The following is a 21,290-nucleotide window of genomic DNA, read 5'->3' as shown; positions in this document are numbered from 1 at the left end:
ACTATGTTGAGTCTTCTAATCCATGAATACAGTATGCCTCTCTGTTTATTCAGATCTTCCTATTTAATTTCAGTTTATAGTTTTCAGCATAAAGTTCTCTTACATGTTTGTTGACTTATACCTAAGTATTTCATTTGTTTGAAACTAAAGTAAGTAGTTTGTTTTTAAGTTTTAAATTCCAGATTTTCTTTGCTAGCACATGGATGTACAACAAATATGTGGGTTTTGACCTTGTAGCCTGGGACCCACTTTATATTTCTGAGAGGCTTTTAGAGCTTTCTTGAGATCTTCTAAGTAGAAATTTTCACTTTGTCTGTGAATAAGTGCACTGTGATTTCCTCCTTTCTAATCAGAATACTCTTCTTTTCTTCTCCTCAGTTTATTGCACTAAGATTTCCAGGACAGTTTTGCATAGGAGTGCTGATAGCAGGCCTCATTTCCATGTGTGTTCTCTAAGGAGAAGGCATTCAATCTTTCACCATTAAGTATGATGTTAGTATAAATTTTTTACAGATGACCTTTATCAGGTTGAGGCAGTTCCCTTCTACTTGCAGTTAGTTCAGATTTTTGTCATTAGTGTATATTAACTTTTTTTCAAATATTTTTTAGCATTAGTTTTTAGGCTCATGGGTTTTCTTATTATGTTTATAGGGTGAGTTATATTGATATTTCAAATATTAAACCAGCCTTGAATTCCCAGGGTAAACTCCACTTGGTTGTGCTATATTATTCTTTTTCTACATTGCTAGACTTGATTTTTTAATATTCTGTTGAGGATTTTTTTGTCTATCTTCGTGAGGGAAAATGAGCTTGGATGAATCCCCTCCTTTTCCATATTTGGAAGAAACTGTGTATAATCGATATCTTTGTTCAGTATTAAATGTTTGGTAGAATAACCAGTGATATCATCTGAGTGTACAAAGTTTTGTTTTAGCAGGATATTTTAAATAAATTAAACTTCTTTAAAAAGCTTTTGAACTATTTAAGCTATCTAGTTCGTCCAGGTGAGTTTTGGTAATGATTTTAGGGAATAGTCTGTTTCACCTGAGTGGTTAAATGTGCATAGATTGTAATATTTCCTTCTCATCTTATTAATGTGTGTGATATCTATAATTTTTGTCATCTCATACTTTTTGTCAGTCTTACTAGAGCTTTATCCATTTTCTTTAATACTTTGAAAGAACCGGTTTTGGTTTGATTGGTTTTTTCTATTTTCAATTTCAGTGATTTCTGTTCTTATATTTAGTACTTCCTTCTTTCTATTTGCTTTTTTTTTTTCTTTCACTTGCTTTGCTCATCATTTTCTAGTATACTTTTTACTACCGTATCCTCAGAGCCAGAAAATAATAATATTTGAGCTACCTTCCTGGCGTGGCTTATTCTTATAGATGATGAGTTTTATTCCATCTACAAGATGTCCCCCAACTGAAGAAGGTAATCTTGACCTCTCCCTCATTAGCATTTGGCCAACAGAACTGACCAGTCTAGTACATCTAATACCCAAAGCACAGAAATGGTCTATCCCACTATCCTCAAATCATATGCTAACTGAACAATAACAGTTAATAGATTTGAGAAAGTTATCTTAGTGCGAGGCAGCAGGCTAAATTCCTTCATTCATTACGTACATGATTCTACTGGATTCTTGAGTTGTACAGATTTTAGGGTGCCTCCCACCATGACCCCTACCCTCCTGGTATTCATACCTTTGTATAATCTCCTCCCCTTGAGTATGGGCAGGATCTGGGACTTGCTTTTATCCAATTAAATATGGAGAAGGTGATAGGTCTTGTGATTACATGTATGCGATTACATAAGATTGTAACATCTCTCTTGCTAGCGTCTCTCTCCTCTCCTACCTCCTTTTCTCCATCTCTGGCTTTGAAGAAGCAAACTGCCATGAATCTTAGCACCACAAAGAAATTAATTTTGCCAACAACCTAAGGGAGCTTGGAAGCATATCCTGCTCCTGGAAGCCTCAGATGAGAGCACAGTCCTGGCCGATATCCTGATCGCAGTCTGTGAGATCCTAAGCAGAGGACCCAACTAAGCTATGTCCAAATTCCTGACTCACAGAAACTGGGAGATAATAAGGATGTGTTGTTGAAGACTCTAAATTTGTGGTAATTTGCTATGCAGCATAGAAAATGAATACAAGACTTACAAAAGTTCTATGAGGTAAGTATTATTATCATCTCTATTTTTTCAGATGAGATAGTGGAGATTCTTAGAGGCTAAGCAATGTTCCCAAAGTCATACACTAAGCAAATGATTGAGCTAGAATTCCAACTTACATATTTCTGATTCCAGAAACTGTGCTCTTAATAACCATGTCATGCCACCTCCCTCCATGTCCCCATGGCTTATAGAAACAGAGGATATTAGGGTTGTTAACACATTACCATTGATTCAAAATTATTCCCTAAACTCTCTAATTTAAAAAAAAAAATGAGCTAGGAGTTTCGTTGAGAGGACAGCTTTTTCCACTGGTTTAAAATATATCAATGCACTTGCTACAAACCCAAGATACTTATTGTGGCTTAAAAGTCCCATCATGATCTGAACCTTGGTTGCTTTTCCAACCTGTCATCTCTCTGCCTTCTCTTTCCAGTCCTCACTTTGCTATCTTTTCTTCAATATACCGAACTCCTTGCAGTTGTACAGATGCATCATTTCAGTCGACTTTGGGTATTTTTACTTAATGTTTGGCAAAATGTCCTCTCCTGTGTCTTCATCTGTCTAACTCTTTCTTGGCCTCAGTTCTCAGCTTAGACAATCCCTCCTCCAAGAAGCCTCTTCTGCCTAGTCCTCTCAAGACTATGTGTTCCCATACAATCCTAAACTTTCTCTGCCTAGCACACATCGCATTATTTAAATCATCCATTGACTACTCCCAGCAGACTGTAAAAACCTTGATGACACGGTCTGTATCCTGCGTGCATCATACATCAATGCTTAGCACGGTGCCTGGTACACAGGATGTGATCATAGCCATCAGCCAAATGGACACTGGGCCTCTCCGGAGACCTCTCTGTCTCCATTTACCTTAAAAGTGAGTAGAATACTGCTTAAGGAATCATCTAATGGCAGCTAGACTGGCGTTCCACCAAGTCACATGAATTTCATTTTCTTATCCCCATAGCCCTTGACTGGTATCATGGGTTTTCATTTTCTTTTCTAAAAGGTTCAGTTTTAAGCTTTAATAAACTCATTGAATGGAAATGCACAGTAGGCGAGAGCAGCAACCCATCCACAGCTTGACTATTTATTGACTATTTATTTGCTTATGAAGTGAGGCTTCATTCCCATAAATTGGCTTAGGAGGAGAGCTTGGGACAAGCAGAGATATTGGTGCATGTGATGTAATATTGCTAGCCCACTGGGAACCATAGCCATGAAATATAATACCTTGGCCTCAAAAGTACTTTGGATGACTCCTCATGACCTGATCAGGGATTCTCCTTTACCCCTAGGCTTTCAGAGGCAGATAGAGCAGTGGGAACAGTGAAAATTGATTGTTTGCCTGTCTTGAGCTTTCTCTCAGTCTGGATGTTCAGGAAGGTGGTGAAAATGCCTTTAGACCTAATATGTGGTTGGTGAATGTGACAAAACTGTGGATCTAACTAAGGTGTATCACGTGGAGACAGGAATTTCAGAAATCACGGCTGCCTGTGCCTCAGTTTCCCCATCTGTAAAAACGGGTACATAATAGTACCCACAGACTGAGGATGGTTGTAAGGATTAAATGAAAAGAGGCACATGAAGCATGTAGCACAGTACCTGGCACTTGGTGTTTGCTCAATAAATGTGAGCTCTTATTATCATCACCCTTAATACAAAGCTGTTACAATATTAAGTCCTCAAAACATGTCATTGGCCATTATTACCATCATTGTTGCTTTTATGCTTTTCTCAGTGCCTCCCAGGGTAGGCATTGAATAAATGTGGTAGGAATCTCCTAAGATGGTTCCAAAAGATCCCTGTCCTTGTGTGACTCACTCCCCTTGGGGGTGGACTAGATTAATGGACTGATTTCTCACAAACAGAGTAGAGCACGAGTGATGAGACATCACTTCCAAGATGAGGTAATAAAATGACTGTGTTTTCCATCTTGGGTGAACTCTCTCACTCTCCCTGGAATTGCTTATTCTGGGGGAACGAGGAAACTTGACATACGGCAGCCTTCTAATGAGATCCGTGTCAGTGAGTTGGGCAGGCAGACATTCTGAGGCCGACCGAGAGCCACACGAGAGAGCTCAGAGGTGGATCTTACTCTGGTAGTGCTTTGACAATGATTTTTGCACCACCCAACCCACCAAAACTACTGAACAAAGACTACTCCAAATTATGCTTCAGCTAAAGCATTCCTGACCCAAAGAAACTATGAGATGATAAATGTGTCGTTTCCAATCACTAAGTTTAGGTACCATGTGTTATGTAGCAATGTAATACTAAGAAATAGTATTAGCTTTTATTTTCCATTAGAATGGAAGCTCCATGACTAAGACTTTTGAACGTCCTATTTACCACTTTGTCAAATATCTATCAACATTCCTGGCACATAGCAAACGCTCAAAATATATTTTTCTATGAAGGATCAGGGTCCAATCTAAAGATTCATTAATGTGGGAATGCCCAGTCCTCACCTGGAGCTTTTCATCAGCAATGTAAAAGAAACATACCATTTCTTCATGAAAGGGATGACACCAAATGCAAAAAAGAAATATCTTTTGGACCTGTATTTGAGGAACATTATGTAACACATGATTTTTAGGCAAATGCTTTCATATAGTCCCAGTTTGCAACCTCAAATCCCTTCTCCACTCCTAACAGCATTAGCTTCAAGGCCAAGTGACCCTTCCCTACCCAGACAATTTTCCAACCGACAAATACTGTGTATTCATCAGTCAGCTTTGGCTGTTTGCAAACCACAATAGTTACCACACCTAAAGCTAAAGACAGCAGTAAAGAAAGACAGAGGTTGGCACATAAACAGAAAGGAAGCAGTTGCCCGACAGATATCAGGGTGTTCCATGTGGCTAAACCCGAAATTGGGGTGGGGAGTAGAGACAAAAAAGATACAGGGGCTCTTATTTCCAGCCAGACAGGGGAAGGAAGGGAGAGATGCATCTCAGCCTTGAAGAGACTGTGCCCAGGAGAAGAAGGCGTTTCAGAACCATTTAAATGACAAAAGGAAAAGATCTTGAACTAGAGGAGATGAATACATGGTATTCAGTTCTCATTAGACCCATGGTGTCAATTTCATTTGGAACCGTGTTCCAGTGCTAATTTTCACAGTGCTTGAGTGCTTCTTAAACTGAAGAGCACTCGCTCCTGCTTTGATGCAGACTGCATGGCCCATTTCTGTGCCTTTATTAAAGGGTACAGTGAGCATATATGTCCTTCCCAAGGGTAGAAATTTAGAGCTGTTAGATATATGGCCTTGGACCTCCACAGCAAAATGGCAGCTCCCCCAAGTACTGATATTTTTTCATACTGACTTGGATGTAAAATGTCCAAAATGTGTGTTGCACACATGCGCACACACGCACACACACATCACTTTCCTAGTTGTTTTGTATTTTGCAACTTTTTGAACACCACATAAGAAATGCTTTGCCTCTGTAAACTAACTCATCTCTTAGGTGCAACTAAGAGTTAATAACTCAAAGGGTTTCAATTTTTCTTTTTAAGGTGGCTCAAATCTGAGGTAAGAGACCATTTTGCCAAATTCGAGGTGGGAGTTTTTTGCTCATAAAGCTCCTTGTACATCCATTATTGGTCATATAATTACAAAACTAAGCACTCACCATGCTAAAGCACAATGGGTGATTTTTTTTAAAGCCTCAAGGCTTCCACTTTTAGGAATACATTCTATTAAAAAATTCACCCATGCACACAGAGGTGCCTGTCCTGAGATGGCTGTGTAGCACTGCTGGTAACTGTGAAAACTGGTGGTGAAGAGGGACTTAATATCCATCAACAAGGGAGTGAATATTCAAATAAATGAGGACACATTCGTAACATAAGGGATTATTGTAGCTTTAAAAAAGAACGAAATTGATCCACACATTTTGACATACAAAGATTTCCAAAATGTATTGAGTGGAAGGATGCTGAATCAGAAGAGACCATAGTATGTTCCTCTAGGCTAAAATAATATGTATCTATACATTCATAATGTGGATGTGTATTCAGTTGAACTATATAATACATTGCTATTTTTATAAGTCTAAGTGGTCAAATATCAGCAATGATATGTGGTCTGACCTACTATATATCTAGATAAAAGGAGAAAGATATCTAATATATATCTAGATAGGGTATTGATGGGACCTTGTCAACAGGAGGGGAATGCGGGTGAGGGGTGAAGAAAGAAGAGGGACTTTTGCCATTTGCTTTGTGAGCATCTTTACTGTTTAGATATTTTACCAGTCTCTTCCACTTAAATATGTGATAAAATAAGCCACCAAAGTCCAAAAATGGTAGGGGATTACTCATATCCGAAAAGAATGGAAGCTGCATCTTCAGTCTTCACTCAAATCAACTCATAGGATATCTCTCCTCAGAGAGCTCACTCTTGAGTTGACTGTGGCCTGGCATGTGCCAGAAAACGTGGAGACAGTTAATTATCCATCCCATCAGGCTCCTGAAGCCTTCTCTGAATTGAGTTAGGTGAGTTTGAGTCACCCTTTTGTTATGGAATGACAATCAACAGCATCATTGACCCCTTAGAGGATGGAAGCACTTGCAGGAATGGTCCCTAATTGGATGCTTTCCCCCAAAATCAGTTAAATCAGTTAAGTAGTGTCTTATTGCTATCATCACCATTATTGATTGGTATTATTACTATTATTCCTGTTCTAAAAATAATATGATGGAGACCTAGAAAAGATGAATGATCTTTGACACACAAGTAACAACTGCAGAAATGGAGCTCAAACCTCAGTCTTCTAAATTAAGGTCCCATGAGCTTATTACTTTGACACACACACACACACACACACATGGACTTTACATACTGAGGCTAGATTTAAGAGAACCTTAAATTATTAGACCAAAGCATTTTTTAAAAAAATCCCATAACAGTGTGTGTGCAGCTATTAAAGGTTCTGAACGTAAGAGTAACAATGTTGGCAAGAGAAAAGGGAACACTCGTACACTGATGATGGGAATGTAAATTGGTGTCGCCACTATGGAGAACAGTATGGAGGTTTCTCAAAAAAACTAAAAACACCATATGACCCAGCAATTCCACTCCTAGGTATTTATCCAAAAAAAAAAACCCCAAAAACACTAATTTGAAAAGATACATGCACCCCAATGTTCATAGTAGCATTATTTATAATAGCCAAGACATGGAAGCAACCTAAGTGTTCATCAACAGATGAATGGATAAAGGAGATATGATATCTATATCTGTATCTATATCTACAGTAGATAGACGGACACAGTGGAATACTACTCAGCCATAAAGAATGAAATTTTCCCATTTGCAACAACATGGATGGACTTGGAAAGTATTATGCTAAGTGAAATATGCCAGACAGAGAAAGATAAGTACTGTATGATATCACATACGTGGAATCTTAAAAAGATAAAACAACCCAGTGAATATAACAAAAAAGAAACAGACTCACAGATGTTGAGAACTAACTAGTGGTTACCAGTGGGGAAAGGGAAGGGGGAAGGGGCACGATACGGGGAGGGAATTAAGAGACCCAAAACCACTATGTGAAAATAAATAAGCTGCAAGGACAGGGAATATAGCCAATATTTTCTAATAACTACAAATGGAACATCAGCTTTAAAAGTTGTGAATCACTATACATCAACTATACATCAGTTGTACATCAACTATACCTCAGTAAAAAAATGTGACTTGATGGGCAAAGTCCTTCAAGAGGATTAGTTTGTTGATTGTGTACAAAATAAACGGCATATAACGACACAGATAAAGTTTAGGGGATTCTGATTTCTTCTCATCAGGAACTTTAATAACTGAAGACTTGGTATAATGCCTAAAGCCATACTGTATTTTTGTCTTTAACAAAGTCTCTATTTGTTGGTTTGTTTGCCTCTCTCTCTCCTTTGCTCCCTCCTTCGCCCTCTTCTCTTGCCTCATGCGAAGTACAATTTGTATAGGTCAAGTTATATCTGTCCTTCAAGGATTAAGTCTGCAAGAATTCAGGGTGAGAAGTGACCTTATCAACTATGAATGAGATCACTTGCAGTACCTACTAAGTCAAAAATCTCCTGATCAATGTATACGTGTGGATGTTAGCCCTGGGATTATAAAGTTGATTTCCCTTCTCCGAGGGAAAAAAAAATCAAATAAATTTGCCAGCATCTTGAAAATATAAAAGGTACAAAATAACCACCAGAATAGTTTTATAAAGACCAAGTCCTTTCAGATTAATCTAATCTTCTTCAGTAGAAAAAAGTTTTATACCAGGCACAGGTATGAACCACTTTTATCCAAACAAATACTTAGTAATTTACTCCTAAAACCCCCAGGATACCCAGATATTTCTTCATCTGGTTTAAAACACAGGGGATACAATGGTGAAGCTGATATATTCAGTAACTCTTCTATCCCTCACTCCCCCCTCTCCTCAACAGCAGAATTGTACTACACACAGCACACATTTAAAAATGTAATATAATCAAAGGAAGCATTATTCTTACAAAGGCTATTAAAAGAGCTAAGTAAATTCATACAGTATAATAAAAATGATTTATTTACTATGAGAAAAAAATGGAAGGGAAAATAGTGCAGCTCAACTCCATCTGCAAAATCAGGTTCCCATAGAATATTAATCTTCATTGATTAGCCTGGAAGAAAAGTAAAGCTTTACACTTTCACTTTTACAGTGTAAGTTAATTCAAATACTTCAATTTGACAAAGCCCCATCTGATCACACTGAACTCCTTAATACCAAGCACTGCAGAATATTCTATTTGTTTCTTGAAATCATCAATTTATGTCCAACAACATCTGTAGGAAAATGAGATTTGCCAAATGTCTCAAGATAGGGAACCATAGTTTCTGGGCATTTTGAGAAGAGCAGTTTTCTTAACATTTCTTTTTCACCATGTCCTCTAGAAGAATAAGAAAGGAATGAAGACTTCCCCCACCCCCAGAAGTACTGCTTAATGCCCCATTCCAGGGGTACACGGATTCCTTGGTGTCCATCCATAAGCAAAGGTTAAGAATCCTACTTTTATATGGCAAGTGGCCCTGGTGAAAATCACACATTGTTTACCACCCATTACTGTTTTGGAGGCTAGAATAAATAGACATTTCGGTCTTTGGTCACTGATTTTCTCCTGTGACACTATCATTTTGTCACATTATTTTTACAATAACAACAACCAAAAAATGAGTCATGTGTCAGGACTATTAATGTCAGTGTTTATTTTGTCGGGCCTCTGCCTCATTTAACTATGCAGAGGGTATACGGTTTAGGGTCCTTTGTGTCCCCAGGTAATACTCCAAATGTCACCAAAGCAACTAGACTAATCCCTGTGCCAGAGATCTCTGCTCACTGTAACCGCTGAGCACACGAAGGTCTTGGATTTTACAGCTAAACTAACCAGCCTGTTCAGTCTCTCTTGAAGCCTGAGCCCTGTGTTGAATTGTTCAAGCTTAACTCCATCCATACTCGCTGTGATGGGCAGGCAGTTTCGTCTCTCTGCCCCTCAATGTCCTCAGCTGTAAAGTGGAGAGGATGTCATTAATTATTAATATTAGCAAACTTCTAAATATCCAGGTGAATGAGAAAGTCTCTGCTCTTGTGACAGGATCAGGACCGCCTGTTTCATTCAGCAAGCTTCCTCAATAATCTGGAGCACGGTTTATCGTTATGGATTTGTCTGTGAGATGATTTGACATGTGGCTCTCTCCCTTGCATGAAATAAAGGTTCAATGAAGGCAGTGACTTGGTCTCAACGTCCCACCATCACATGACCAGCATGTAGCAAAGAAAGTGTCAGTCCCAAGGAAAGTGTCAATTCATATTCATTAAATGAATGAATGAATGAAATGGCCCAAGGGGCTCAGCTCATTATTTTTACTCTGTGGAACTGGCTCCTCTTCTTTTCTTCACCTAGAGACCCTTCATTCCTTGAACCTAATGGTGTTATTAAGCAGAGGAGGAAATTCGGTACCTATATGGCTGTCCTTATTCTTAGTGACCCTTTTCCTAACTCTGGGCTTGGGAGCCCTGGGTTCTGAGAAGTTGTACCATCACCTTATCCAGCCTCCAACCAGAGATTCTCCTCTTCTGAGCTGAGTCATCTATCCCACACCTAGTTCACAGATACCCACCCTCACTGGTCCAAAGGATCATCACCTTCCAGGTGGGGTGTATCCACCTGGGGACATCACCTTCCTTCAGGGCTCCATATTGCTTTAGGGTTCTGAGAGGCAGTTAATGAATCATTCATCTCATTAGCAGTAGGGAAATCCAAAAAGAGGGTTTGCTTGCAGGGACACCCCCCCTTCTATTTGTTTGTTTCAGGGCATGGTAAAGGGAAAGAGAATAGCAACCTGAGAAGACTGCAGCATAAAATAATTATAAGACACCCCAAGCTAAATATTAGAAAATATATGTGCATCCTTTACTTACTTTTTTTTTAACATCTTTATTGGAGTATAATTGCTTTACAATGGTGTGTTAGTTTCTGCTTCATACAGCCACCTTGAGAACAGTATGGAGGTTCCTTAAAAATACTTTACTTATTTTATCTATTTATCTACTTTAAAATCTAGTTCAACAAAACTGTAAATCCAATGCATGAACGTTATAAATATTTAAAATAATTCAGAGAGGTCACCCTTTGCCCATCCTAGCTTCCCTGATCCCTAGCAGTAATTTTTCAGGAGTTAACAGTGTCTGCTATCTCTTTATACTGCACATATATGGCCCCTTTTCTATCCTATTAACAAATGGAAGCCTCCCACACATGCTGTTGTGCTTCTTGCTTTTTTCCCCCTTTAACCATACATCTAAGAGCTTGTTCAATGTCAGTGCAGATAAATCAACCTCATTCTTTTCATAAATGCACAGTATTCAGTCATAAGTGTGTAGCATGGCTTGATTAACTGGTCCCTACCTTGATGGGCATTTAGAAGCAGCAAACAAGGTTACATGAACCTCATTATACATGCACCTTTGTGCACATGGGTAAGTATATATCTAAGGTAAATTCCTACTAGTGAAATTAGAGGATCAAACAAGATGGACATTTTTAATTGCAATGGCTGTTGCCAAACTCTGGTATTAATTTAAACTTCTGTGTGCAGGGTCAGCTTTCATATTTTACAACCAATTAATAATATATTTAACAATTCCCAGTGAACCATGCTCAAACACACAAACACATGTGGGCAAATATAGGGAGTAAAGTAATTATCTCATCCACTGCCATATACCCAGTACCTAGAAAAATATCTTGGAAATAGTAGGTGCATAATAAGTGTTTACCAGATAAATGAATGGATGGATACGTTTTATACTGTCCTTTGAATAGTTTAACGTCTAAAAGGTTACATTGCTCAGCAAGTTGTGAGGGCTTTAAAATTCTTTGGGAAGCAAGCAAAGAACAAATTGTACATAAGTAAGATTAAGTGAAGAGTTTCTTTATCGTTACTGGAAGGACAGTGAGCATATCTGTGTAAGCACACACACACACACTCCCTGAACGTGAGTTCTCAATTAATCCATTTTTCCCACACTTCTGATTCCAAAGTTGATGTTCATGATGACCCCAAGGCTGTTCTGAATCATCAGAGATTAAGTTATGTCAAGCACAATTTTAGCGAAGTGTATTTTATTTCCTTCTAATTAGCTGACAATTGGTCATCCCCACATCTTATTTCTGGGATCAGAATGATTAAGCAGCGTCTTCCTTTGCTTCATCTCTTCATCGCTCTGCCCCTACTTGCTCAACCTTTTGTCATTTTCACCCTCTTTATCTTTTCTGGGTCAACTGTGTATTCCAAAATGATAATGAAGGGAAGATAAGGGGAGATAAACTCTATATTTCAAGTCAGAAATTCCCTCCACTCTTCAGAGTCAAGCAAACACATGTTCTGGACCTCAACTATAGAAAAAGAGATTATTGTTAAATGACTTTTAAGATTCTTTTCCGACACAAAAGACATATGGAAAAAAAAAAGATTAGAAGGCTTGAATTCTGTGTAGGCTCAATGGCTATAAAAAGTAGCCCCACCTACTCTAGGATTCCATTTATATAAAATTCTAGAGTAGGCAAACTAATGTATAGGCACAGAAGGCAGATCAGCCGTTGCCTTGGGGAAGGCAGGAGGGCAGGAGGTGGAGGGGGAGAGGACAAAGGGGCAGGAAGAAACTTTTGGGGGATGGAGATGCCCCCTATCTTGGTTGTAGCGATGCTTTGCTGTTGTGTATACACATCAAAACTTATCAAAGTGCACACTTTGAATATGGGCAGTTTATTACACATTGTTCCTCAATAAATCTGTTTAAAAATAAAATAACCTCTTGAGCAAGGAGGATAATGTATAAGAATCAAGAAGTTCTAAGTCGAGGTCTAGCTCTCACCCTGGAGCAGTCCCCTCCTTAACGCATTCTGAGCTAGGAACATCTCCAGAATATGCTATGCTTTTGTACATACTCTCTGTCTTCCCTTGGAAGGTCTTTCAGTCCCTGAAGGAAGGCCCCAATCTTGCTCGCTGACCTCATCATGTGCCTCTCTCCCTCTTGCTTACTACCTTAAAGCCATTCTGACTTTGAACCTAAATCATCTATTTCAGCCTTGGAGATTCTGTACCTTCTGCTCCCTCAATGCCTAGAATGTCCTTCCATTGGCTCTTTGCATGGCTGGTCCCTCTCACTTTGGGACTCAGCTTTAATATCTCTTCCTCCAAGAATCCTTTCTTGACTAGCCCATCTGCAAATCCCACATATATCCTGCATAGCACTTACCAAGCTGCCATCATGCATTCATTTACTTGGTTTGCCTGTTTACTGTCTGTCTCTTACACTGGGATGCAAGCTTCAGGTCATCAAGGATCTTGTCCCATTTCTCACTGTTGCATGCTCACTGCCAAGAAGAGTGCCTGGTACATTAGAAATACTGGTTCAATTGACTCCTTAATATTCTATTTTGTTTGCTTATGTATCTGTTGAACACTGTTCATCAGACACCTTTTGGGTCATTTGTTCAGATCACTCCCTACTGAATTCACCCTAATAAATCTGGTGTTTCCAGGGAGCAGGGATCATGTGTTATGAATTCATATCTGAAGGACCTAGTATGGGGCCCACACATAGTAGATTTTCAATAAATATTTGTTGAATTAAATGAAATCATTACACCAGAAACCAAACAATTGTTATTACACCAGGGCCTTGAGATAGACTTATTTTCAAAAGAAAAAATCTTGAAGCACATAGAAAACCCAAATGTTTAAGAATAAAGGCAATGAGTAGTCTTGAAACAATGACCTAATGAACTGTAAGGGATTTCAAAGACTTAAGACTTAAATCATCACTAAAAATCACCAGGGGTGTTTGCTCTTTTGTTGGTTTTATCACCAGAAATGTAAAATGAACAATGTAAAGTTATAAAATACTTTTCAATCTGATTCTAGCATTTGCCAATTCTCATCTAATTTACCACGTAATTAGCCAACACTCCCCATTCTTTGACCAGAATGGGTGACAGAGTTATCTCTAGAGATAGAAACTCACACACATTCTCTCTCTCTCTCTCTCTCTCTCATACATACATACACACACACACACACACACACAGACATCATGCACCTGGAAGTTAAGAACACAATGGAATACACAGGTGTACTAGATTCAAAGACATGAACTATGCCTTCATAGTTCATGTTGCTATTACATATCCACAGCAAAGGCGTTTCAAGGAGTAAGGAAGAATTCAACAGAGAGACACTAAATAGTGCTAAGTATTCTAGAACATTTTCTCAGTCCCATGAATACCAGAGATTTGTGTCATAAACAATCTTATTAGACAGTCATTTTAGAGAGCTGTCACTAGCAAAAACAAAGACTAAGCATGGAACAATTGCTTTTCTTGTCTAGCATCCATTGCCCACCTTTACCTGTCTTGAGTGGAACAATACCTCCTCCATTCTCAGATCAAATGTTGCAGAGAAGATGAAAGCTCTTGCTTTCATGGTTGGTCATGAGACTCAGAGCTGGTCAGTCACTACATACTACTGCCGACCACTGTGATTGGCCAATGGGTCAGCATATATCCTTAGCTGAACCAATAAGAGGCAGTCCTGGGGCTTTTGCTTAGACTTAAAGACTTTGGGGGCAGAGATGTTCTCTTTCAGCTTAAGGTGCTTAGCTAGAAGAACATAAGCTTGAGGTTGCTGGTGGCTACAAGGAAGAAAGGCTTGTCTGTGACTGAAGCCTACCTCAAAGAAAGCAGAGCTGAGAGAAGGAAAGATGGAGATTTCTGAGAATATTATCTGAATTTCTGGGTGCAGCTGTGTCTGAGATCTACCTCTTGGACTTTTCCATTTTGTATGCCAGCATATTCTCCATTTATGTGTGATTTTTGTCTAAGCCTATTTGAAGTGGTTATTTTTGCCACTCACAACTGAAAGAAGGCAGAGAAATACTCAATAAAAGAGCAAATGGTTGAAGATTCCCTTGGTATTAGATTCCCTTGGTTTACTGCCCTTGTCTCCATTGACTATGAACTGAAACCAACATGAAAAATACTTGTCTTCTGGTGTCATAGTTTAAATATCCACACTAAGGAGTCAGTGATCTAATAGAAAGAAGTCCTGAATTGACTATAAAAGACCAACATTCTCATCCCATTTTACCATTTATTTTAAAGCCAGACAAACTTGATCTTGAGCAACATTTTTACTTTTCTAAACCTCACTTTCCTTAGCTATGGTTTAAGTATAATTTCCCTCCATCTCAGATTTAGGGCAGTCTGTTCTAATCAGAGGGGCATAATCCCCTGATGGGGATGAGGTGAGATGCCAGATTCATTTAGAAGCTTTTTCAAACTACACTGCCATGAGAAGGCACAAAAACTATTGGTAATACGATATACCTTCAATTGTGTTGTTGGAAGGGGTAGGAGGGGAGGTACGGGCAGAGTTTAGAGGTCAATGATGTTGAGTCTCCAGTACAGTGCCTGACGTTCAACATGTGAATGCTGTTTTTATTATTTAACTTGGCCTTAATTTATATATAAATTTAGGAAGTGCACATATATAATCCTAAAATTGCTATTCTGGTATCATATGGAATTGCTTTGTTTAACAAAGGACTTTAGATCTTGTATGTGAAAAATATAAAAGGAAGGTTAAATTCTGTTTTTACTCTTGTTACTACAAAATAGGGGGCAACATTGTCTTAACCAGCAGATGGTTGACAGATTCTAAGTGGCCATGCATGTTTGAAAGAGAGGCTCAGGTTAGCAAACAGAAACAGCTGTTTGAGTGTTCCCACACTCGTGAAGAGCTTTTGCAAATGATACCATTAGGCTCTGGTAGTTTCTCATGGCTTACAGTTAAATGCATTTTAGGTCACAGGACTGGAGATTTCTGAAAGTGTTCACCTTGGAGGTGCTGATATATACAGATTATACCAATTCTGATACCACTAGGCTTGCTGGTTAGTATGTTCTATATGAGGCATATTCATTCATTTATTTATATTGCTTTAACTTATTTTTATTAGGTAAATATCACATGTACATAACAGATACAATTAGAAACAGCAGAGAGGCAAAAAAGAGGAAAATAGCAAACAGCCGTACCAACCACTGCTGCCATCTTGGTGTATATACACTCTTTTAGAAATGAACTACTGCAAGGTTAATCTGGAGATTAACTTTCTGGGTTCAAATCCTGGCTCTCTGCCACTTATTAGCTCATAAATTTAAGGAACTTTACAACCTCTCTGGTCCTCAATGCCATAACATGCATAGTGGGGATAATAATATCTTCCTTCATATCATTATTATTTTTAAGGTATTTCAAGTGGGACCTTATTGTATATACCTTTTTCTCATCTACCATTGCTAAACTTAGCAAAGAATCTCTTTCACATCAATTATTATACTGCATTTCTAAATTCAGTAGGACTGAAGATGGGCCACTTCCTTGTTAGAATGCAAGTTCCATGTGAAAAAGGGGCCCAGTCACCTTCATTTGCTGTTTTATCCTCAGCATCAGGCCTAATGCCTGGCCCTTCATAAGCAATTCCATAAATGCTTATTCACTGCTAAACTGGCTTGAGACTGGGCACATCATGAACTCAAGATAGTTCAAGTTCTGGAAATCAAAACTGGTACAAATGCAGGAGAATGACATCATTGGTTTTCCATCCCCTCTTTAAAAAATCACAACTTGGAAGGCGACGGATGCCTCTTCAAATGGTGTAACACACAATAACATCTTATGCAGAAGACTTGGAAAGCACCCACACTTTTCAGAAACAGTTTTCCATTATCTTTTTAGATGCGGAGAGAATTAGGGAGAGAGTTAGACATGGAAATAGAGAGAAAAAAGAAGAAGGAAAGAGAGAGAGGAAGGAAGGAAGAAAGGGAAGGAGGGAGGGAGGGAGGAAGGAAGAGAGAGAGAGAGAGAAGGAAAGAAAAAAAAAAAGATGTGTATGTGTGTGTGTGTCCATACACACAAACAGAGTTAGGCTCAAGCTTGCAATTGTATCATCCATTCTCCATGTGAAGGTTCAATCAACTCCAACACTGAGAATATACTTGCAGCACTGAATCGAAGTACATGCATTTTTGGTTTGAAAAGTTCTTTTGAAATTACACTGTGTTTTCTAATCTCAAAAAAACTGCTGGTTGGATGATTTTCATTTCTTTGTAAACTGTCAAGTGATACTTCATTTTTTAGCAAAAGGTTAATGTGAAGTCTCCAAACTTTATAAATTGTACTTTCTCCATAAAATAAACTATTGCATGCTGGTGTGCAATATTAGTGAGAAATGTTCATACTGTTGAAAACAGATGAATTTTGCATTTCAAGGTGACAAGTGCAATGTCAGACCCAATCAATCGATCACTGCATAATTATTATTGCAAATGATCCATATCCATGCTGTAAACCTTAAGGGGAATTTAATGAAGCAGTAAGCACATCAATAATAAGATCTACTTTGGTCTCTATTAAATCTCATGATTCATAAATATCCTGGCATGTTTTATTCTCCCTTTAAATCCTGTGAAGACACCTAAAAAAGTGAATGTTTGAAGGCTACTATTTAACACTTCACTAAAGACAATTCTAAGGCTTTCAGTAAGATATAGGCTCAGTATCGGATCCCTCTTTACATACGAGCTAATGGAATCCAGTAGTCTATGGATATATACAGGAGAGTGTTCCTCTGCAAAGTTAGAATCAAGGTAGACATGTTTCATCTCCCTTTTCAAATTTGAATTTCCACAGAGAAAACCCCTGCAAAGAGCAGCTGAACTGGGATCCAATGACCAAGAAGAATATTTCTTTCTGAAGAGAGAAAGAGTGGATCCTGGCCGGACTTTGCTTGCCTACACTGTTTTGTTATGTATGAGTTAGATAAAGGCATCCTCCTCTGGGCAGGACCAGCCCAATTTGGGTGTAACGATTGGCAGCTTATGTAATCTCTGTGCAAATAAAATGAATCTGGGTGGATGCAGCACCAGGCTATGACACACAGCTTGGTGAGGGGAGTCAAGACTGGGTTTCAACCTTGTCTCAATGCCTTGGTGCAGTTCACCAACTGTACAATCCCCAGACATGAGATGCAGACAAAGCAGAGCCACATGGTCCTGGTTTAGAAGTCAGACCTTCCAACTTCTTGATTTCTGAGCATCAGCCAAGTTCTGATATCAAGACAGGCTGAGAGCAGGGACAGGCTTGGGAACAACACTTACACCTGTCCTGGGTGGCAAGCAAACACATCTAAAAAACATGGCATATGTTGAATACCAACTTTACATACCTTAAAGTTTTGCTCTCACAAAATGCATCTTCTAATAAACTTTCATCTTAGCCTTAACTGTCATATGATCTTTTCAAACAGTGTCACTTTTCAATATGTGATCTGCTCTGCTTCTACAAATGCTTTTGATTGTGTAAATGGGTACATCATTTTTGTCTCTCTGAGGCTCTTTCTTCCATCTGAAAGTCTCTGGTGTCACTCATATATGCACTGCTATAGCCTATGATTGCTACTACCAATACTCTGTAATGTAACTCAGAGATTTCTTTCCATCACATATGAGAGTATTAATTTTTTCCTGAATTCCCTCTTACCTTCAAATCAATAGTGCATTCTCCAAGCACAATGGTACATCACAAAAGTCTCCAGGCTAACGGAGGGTTGGCACAGCACTGCCTTAGTTTCCATAGCTGCCATGCTGGTGCAGAAAGAATAAATTCCTAGCCAGGGGAATGAGTCCTACACAGGTCAAGGAATACTTGTATATACAGCTTTGACTGTCTTAATCCTGGGCACACAGCTGCAGGAAGGCACCATCTACTCTCTAAATAATACTGTAGCCTGAGATGATGGGCCTTTATTCTCTTCCAAACAAAAACTTGAGAAGATATTCAGTGTATTTAAATAACTCAGTATCAAATATCCTTATCCATAATATTTTTTTCCCGTGCCAATATTTATTTCCTTGGGATATAATCCTTTCTCAGATCATAAAGTACACATTTCTCTCTTTTTAAAACAATCTTTATACTTGCAAACTAACCTCTAAAAATGTTTAGCAGTTTAGATTCCCACCAAAATTGCATGAGAATGAGTACTCTCAAACTCTGGCAAGCGCTCAGTATATTACCCTTTTCAATCTCTCTCAATTTAACAAAACACTTGCTTTAGTTTGCATTTATTTGACATTGGGGAGGATGAACATAATGTCCTATATTTATATTTATTTTTTTCTGTCTGAAAAATCTGTTCACTCTCCTTTGCCCACTTTGTACAGTTTTAACGTTGTCACTATTCATTTCATTAATATTTATCACGAGTTATGTTAAAATAAAATTTTAAAAACTATGTCCAATAATAAGAAAATGGGTAAGTAAATTATGGTACATCTGAATGCTAAAAAAAAAGATGCAATCTTTAAAAACTCATATTTTCAAATAAATGTAGTAACATCAGAAAATGCTCCTAAAGTAATTTGTATGAAAATACAAAGGAAAAGGATATCCAAGTAAATTCAGATATATAGATATTTTAAAACACGGAGAAATTTATCAAAATATTAAGAGTGGGAGTCATAGGTTAGGGGATTTGTGATTTTACTCATATTTTGAATTCTGTATAATGTCCAAATATTTTTATTTTCATAAAGAAAGTAATCATTATTCTTTTTTAAAAGAACACTTTTCCAGGGCATTTTCTTCTACCCATTTTTCAGAACAGAGATACTAAGACCCAATATAGATTCATTCCTTTAGAGCCCAAATTTTAAGACTGCTTGAATCTGCTATTATCTTTTCTTTCCATCCTTCTCTGAAGCTTTTTCCCCCTCTCCTTGAGAGTTAATTAGTAATAGGCAAAAAACGAATATAAGTTCTCACTTTTCAGGGCAAAACACTGAGCTAGGTCCTGTCATTTCATCCTTAAGAGTCTACAGGTTTTATGCCCATGTTAAAGAGGGGTTAATAAAATGGTTGAGATCCCACAGTGAGAACATGGTACAAAATGAGTTTGAACCCATGCCTGGGTGGCTCCAAACTCCTCGTTTTTCGAGCCGTTTCCCACTGCAGCTAGATGGAGGGGTTGGCCCTGCAGTATGCACACCACCCTCATCCTTCACCTACATTCATGGAGAAGATGCTCTTTGTTATAATAATAACGATAACTGTGGTTAGAGCTCACTCTTACCAAACACCTACTACCTGCCACGTATGATTCTAGGTACCTCTTTTGCAGTACATTGTTTGATCTTCATTACAACCTTTTGAGAAAGGTACAAAGCAAGGGTGACGTGCCAAATATTGAACAAGCAATATCATTTGGTCACCAACCAACCAGAAGGAAGCAACAAATATATATGGAATCCAAAAAAAAAAAAAAATGGTTCTGAAGAACATAGGGGCAGGACAGGAATAAAGATGCAGACATAGAGAATGGACTTGAGGACATGGGGAGGGGGAAGGGTAAGCTGGGATGAAGTGAGAGAGTGGCATGGACATATATACACTACCAAATGTAGAATAGATAGCTAGTGGGAAGCAGCCGCATAGCACAGGGAGCTCAGCTCGGTGCTTTGTGACCACCTAGAGGGGTGGGATAGGGAGGGCGGGAGGGAGACGCAAGAGGGAGGAGATATGGGGATATATGTATATGTATAGCTGATTTACTTTGTTATACAGCAGAAACTAACACACCATTGTAAAGCAATTATACTCCAATAAAGATGTTGAAAACAAAAAAAAAAGGGTGAGGCAAGACTGAAAAGGGAAAAAAAAAGGCTGCCAGCTGTAAGCAACACGTATGGCACTCAGGAATCCAGCTCAATACCTGCTGAATAGCAACCTCATGCAGTAGTATTAGCCCCAGTTTAAAGATGGAGAAATGGAGGGTTACATGTGGATAATCCTGGAAGGGTTTGATTTTGAATACATTTCTGCCTCACTGCAAAGTCTATGATCATAACCATTGTAACGTCCTATGTCCTCAGAAGAAACATGTTATTATCTGTATACGATAAATGATTGTACATGGTTTAATGTGAGTGTATGCGTCTGTTTATGAAATCCCTTTGCTTTCACAAAGTATGCTGCCTTTGGCTTTGGCTTAATTTTTCAAATGAAAGAATGGCGTAAGAGTTTTGGCCCCTTTCACTGGTTTAAAACATTGAGGGCTTCGGGGAAAATGTGAAGTTATCATGCATATGAAAAAAAAAGTCCTTTCCATTCTGTCTGACTCTCAATCCTCCATTAACTAATTGTGCTCCTGTTCTCATTTGTAGCTCTTGCCTCTTTGATTAGCCTTTTAATTTAGCACATTAACAACACTCTCTTTACTTGAATACTCCATCACTGAGCTCATTTAAGTCGAATGACCTTGAAGATGCTTGAAATTCCTGACAACACACTATTATTAAACTACTTTGTATTTCTGATTGTCAACCAAAAGTGCCAGGTTATTGGACAGAGCAAGCCATTGTGCAAAGCGCTGTGATTTATTCAAGGATCTCCCAGCCCATTCCTCCCCAGCTCTGCAGGAGACCGCGGAGTTTCAATATACTCTGCAGTTCTCTTT

At 38.5% G+C, this 21,290-nt stretch overlaps 1 protein-coding gene across 6 annotated transcripts in view; it reads right to left on the bottom strand.

Annotated features, from left to right (window-relative positions):
• RBFOX1 (RNA binding fox-1 homolog 1) overlaps positions 1–21,290 on the bottom strand; it is a gene marked incomplete at both ends in the record, with an annotated part of 621,309 nt that overhangs the window by 559,814 nt on the left and 40,205 nt on the right. The window lies entirely within an intron of this gene.

This window comes from Hyperoodon ampullatus (assembly GCF_949752795.1).
Source record: "Hyperoodon ampullatus genome assembly, chromosome: 14".
Classification (NCBI taxonomy): domain Eukaryota; kingdom Metazoa; phylum Chordata; class Mammalia; order Artiodactyla; family Ziphiidae; genus Hyperoodon; species Hyperoodon ampullatus.
Note: the sequence above shows the minus strand (reverse complement) of the source record. Positions and strands in the feature narration are given on the sequence as shown.